The 4896-nt window shown below is 32.4% G+C and overlaps 1 non-coding gene across 1 annotated transcript; it reads left to right on the top strand.

Moving 5' to 3' along the window:
* Window positions 1-4491: 4491 nt before the first annotated feature.
* On the top strand, window positions 4492-4564 carry TRNAK-CUU (transfer RNA lysine (anticodon CUU)). The gene has a single exon. It is a non-coding gene; the product is annotated as a tRNA-Lys (tRNA).
* The last annotated feature ends 332 nt before the right edge of the window (window positions 4565-4896 follow it).

The raw sequence follows: 4896 nt of genomic DNA, 5'->3' as shown, positions 1-4896 counted from the left end.
GGGTATAAAAATGGTAGATTTAAAAATAAGGAATGAGGATATAAAAATTAAATTTCTATATATCTAAATGCTGTTTATTTAAAAGAAATGATAAATGAAATTAACTTAAAAATTTCATTATCGGATAACATGAAAAGTTCGACACCTTCGTCTTCCGTTATAGCTTCAGACTCATGATCGAATTCTGTTTCAACATCATCATCATTGCTACTCTGTTCCCTAAATAATTAATCATTGTAATGGCTTCGTGGTTTAATAAGGCACCATTTAGCAAGACGAAACGAACATTTATTAAAAATATAGTTCAAAGCATAATAGTGAACTCAGAGCAGTACGCCGCTCCTACAGCATAGTACAATCTAGAACCTTCCTCTTCCGAGGCTAACATGCAACTCTCAATAAATACATTAACCCTTCTTGGAGAAGAGCTACATGCGCCAAGTACGCTCTGTTGATCGCCAAACAGTCGCCAAATATCACAATCATAATCATCCATTCCACCACTCACCAACACCAAACACCCTTCCTACAGCACGATTTACATTTTCTTCTGCAGAATGAATTGGCTTTGCATTTGAAACCAGCACTGTGTATGTTTCTTTTTGTGGGAGCCATATTTACTACTGAAAATAACACTAGATCAATTGTATTTCAATTAAAGCAAATGCCATTTACTAAAGCGTACAATTTTCACTTCAAAATCACGGCTTCAAATCACGACAGAAACCGAGAATTCCACGAATTCATTCAGGTTGAAGGGGCATTCTTACTCCAAATTATATCCTCCTTTTCTCGAAACCCAACAGTAGCATTTTTTGGACATCTAAATTGAATGCAATCCACCCTCTTTGCTGAAATATTTATTTACTCCCTCAGGCATTTAACCCAAGCACATATTGTCACTTGTCAATTCGGCATACTATTGTTCGAAAAGCTAGGACAAATCTTCGAACAAGTGGCCTCGAAAGACAAAAACATCGCACATGTATCTTCTAGGTTTATTAGTGAAAAACTGGGTGCGAGTTTTACCGCTAATAAAACCTAAAAATTAAAAAATCTGATGTGTACACCACATGACTTTCTTGTACGGAATATTAAATTATATGCATTTTTTCTTGCATTTCATTTAAACTTATTGGATTGAATTAAATCTACTTCGCCGACAGCGCATAAACCGCAATAGAATAAATTAATTTTTTAAAATTCACTCTATTTGTTTACCATTAAGGATTAAGCACGATTTAGTTGGCAATAATAAATGAACGCGTTATCTTTGTTGTTGCGAAGCTAAGTTTCTCTAGATTGGCAACAAATTCACTAGTCTGCTGTTTCAAATGTAAACAATCAATGGCCGCCGTAAAAAAAAAAAAAAAAAAAAAAAAAAGGATTAGCGGCACTTAAACAACTTTAAAATTGTTGATAATTCTAAAAATATTGCAAACAGATTTATTAAAGGCATAAAAACATTAACCGGAAGATAAAAACAACAGAATTCGATCATTTTTAAAGCAAAAAATGTACAATTTACAAACATATAAGAGTAAAGAAACTGAGATCACTGAGCCGGGTAACAGAGTGGATATATATATATATATTTATATACGTTTGGTGCAGCCGATTGCAACCAAAATACGAGGTGCACATCTACATGTTATATACAAAATTTCAACGTTTTGAGGCTACTCGTTTTTGAGTTATGCGAGATACGTACGTACAGACGCCACGAAAAATTCTCTTCAGAATTCATTTTAAAGCAGTTTTATAATTTTTTTGGAGGAAACGAGTCTTTTATTCTGTCCTTACGTACAGATATCACTCAAAAAACATCGTTAAATTGCATTCGATAGCTGTCAAAATGGTCGTTGAAATATGCTGCCTGAAACCTTTCGCGATTACAATACTTCCTTTTTATTTCGTACAAGGAAATAAAAATGTAGCTTGAAATTGAAATGCGCGTTATACGCAGGAAAATACGGTAATTAAGTGATTATGAAAGTAAATGTGAAAGGATTTATACTTTAACAATCTCCAAAAGGGACTCTTTGGAAGTTTAATAATGTGGTTTATCAGTAGAGATTATCGTCAGAGATGACACAGGTAGACTATCGCAACATTTCATAGAATATTATGTGAATATGCATTTAGATTAACATAGGAATGTTATATATATTCTGCATATTTAAAATGGGAAAAAATATACAATATAATTCTATAAAAATATTCAGTGTTTTTAATTAGATATATCATGAATTAAATGCATTTTTTTAATATAAATTAATGATATATGATAAAGAATAAATTTTTTAAGAATTGCACCTATTTTTTTAATAGTTTAGTTTGTTAATTAATAATATGTAGAGACATTAAATTAATTGAAGGAGGAAACATGAGAAACCAACAATGCTCTCGCCTGGACTCAAACCTGGACCTCTCGAATACGAGCCAAGTGTTTTATCGTTACACCACGAAGGTATGCAGAAAGGAGGGAGAAAATAAAGCAAATTAAATATAAAGAATGATATCTTACGATTTCCGAACAGCAACAGACTCGAATATAAAGTGAAGCAATGCATTTACAGTGGACCACCCAAAATCGCATTTCGAGGCGAGTAGCCTTTTAGGGGTAATAAGTCGAAGTTCAAAATTCTGGTTTCGAGTTGCATATATTCATGTGCAAGACTACATTTTGTTCACAATTTTGTCTCTCCAGGTGCCACCTTCTTCCGATTATGTGATGAACTCACATACCCATTCAGATTCTTCATTATGTAACATTTAAAGCAACATTTAGTGATTTGTTTCAGCATGATAAATCACACAAAGGCTAACTCTACCGTTCAGTGTAGGACTTCCATTCAGATTGCATTTTTATGCTTGTTATGCCTTTTCAATCAACAAATATTAAAATACTATTTAAGTATTACTTTTTATGCAATTTATATCAACGAAACTCTATTAAATCAATGGAGAAGTTAGGAGTATCTGCTGTTAATTCCAGTACTGCTGAAAAATTATATTATAGTATTAGATGTACCGCGCGTTACTTCCAAAACTGCTGGAAAAGTTTATACAAATTATATATGAGGTTTATTATAAATCATATGAACTCGTTGTATTTTCAATTACAACAATTATAAATATTATAAATTACAGCAATTATTGACGTAATTTAGTGACCATCTTTCTTTACAAATAATTTCATTGAAGCCTTGAACTAGATTGAAAAATAAGCTACATTTTGAAGATTAATCTGTGCCGAAGCGCTAGAAATATCTTTTATTAACTACAGTTATGATGCAAAAGTTTATAAAAATTATCATTTAAATATAAATTGGCATAAATTCTACATACATGAAAACTTGAATACGATACAATAATGTATGAAAAAGAAACGGATGAAGAGAAAATTAAAAATTCGGAGGTATGTATAAGGAAGTCCAACGTTTTTATTAATTTTGAAAATGCTTAAGATGCTTATAATTATCAAATATTACAAAAATGCCTATTATAAATTAATTGTCGATATTTGGATTTCATGTATTAGAAGTTGTACAGTGCTAAACCAATCAAAAGCCATTTTTTATACCAAATAATTATTAGTTATTTTTATTCGAATGCCTGACCGACAACTATCTCGTTCTTAAATAAAACTAAATTAAGGAAATAAATTATATTATTGAAAGTGTAATGAATTAAATAAAAATTATAGACTTAATTACATACATGCACGCAAGTGGAAATAATTTGATTGAGGACTAAACAAAAGTTATCTTGAGAGATTTCGTCGGACATATTCCATCTCTCAAAAGAGAAAATGCAATGAAAAGTCAACAGCTGCAGCAAGGAAGCGTAATTCGTAGGAAAATTTTCTTTGCGAGTATTGGAAAGTTAAGCAGTTGTCAGCGTTAACGAAGTTAACGTAAAGTTAAGCGGTCACGAAGGATTAAGCTTAGAAATTAGACGGTTCGCTAACCAGTGGATTTACAATTATTTAAGGAAAAATGAAGCTTTTTTGAGCACTGATAATGAATTAGTTCGCCAGTCTTAAATTTTCCATTTCTTTTGTGTTCATTTAAGCTTTATTCGTCACGGAAAAGTTTCAACGAATTTGAATTTTAGAAGTTCTCCAATTGAATGTTACAGTTTATTTATTGACGGAAAGAAAAGCGGAATTCCGTAGGAATTATTTAAAATCGTTATTGATGCATCTCTTCGATGAATTTCTGGGATATCAGGTACGTTTCATACGGTTTTAGAAACTTATTTTATGGCTTAAGATGGGACATTCGAATCCTCTGATCTCATGAATCTTGAAAAAAGTTGAACCTTTATGCTTTTTTTGTCAGTCAAATTTTTCGAATCTTAATCTAAAATATTGTTAAGCATAACCATTAAAAAAATAACTTAAAATAAATTTCTGTTAAATAAAGTTTAAATAAATATATTATTTTTATTGTCGGTTATAAGGTATTTCTCCCACCTTCTTAGCGTGCCTTCGTGGTGCAGTGGTCTGCACGCTGGGCGCTTATTCCAGAGGTCCGTGGTTCGATTCCCGGCGAAGGCGATGTTAATTTTTCATCTTTCCTGCTTCCAAAAATATCTGATGTCTTTACAGTGGCGCCCGAACTAAAAGAGTGTTCGATGAGAATTCTCCACATCCAAGATATGGCGATTGGGTCCCTTAAAACCGCAGTCGCCCTTTAAAAGAGGAAGTATATAAGGTATTTCTTCCGCCTTTGGAGTGTAGTAGTCTGCATGCTGGGCGCGTATTCCAGAGGTCCGTGGTTCGATTCCCGGTGAAGGCGTTGCTCATTTTTCACATTTCCTGCTCCCACAAAAATCCTAATGTCTCTACACGGTTAGCAAAGATTTTGATTAAATCATGCTAACTAATTA

Source organism: Stegodyphus dumicola, chromosome 8 (genome assembly GCF_044657685.1).
Source record: "Stegodyphus dumicola isolate Sdum_Otavi_A_Nest chromosome 8, ASM4465768v1".
Classification (NCBI taxonomy): Eukaryota; Metazoa; Arthropoda; class Arachnida; order Araneae; family Eresidae; genus Stegodyphus; species Stegodyphus dumicola.
This window is presented reverse-complemented; position numbering and strand designations above follow the sequence as displayed.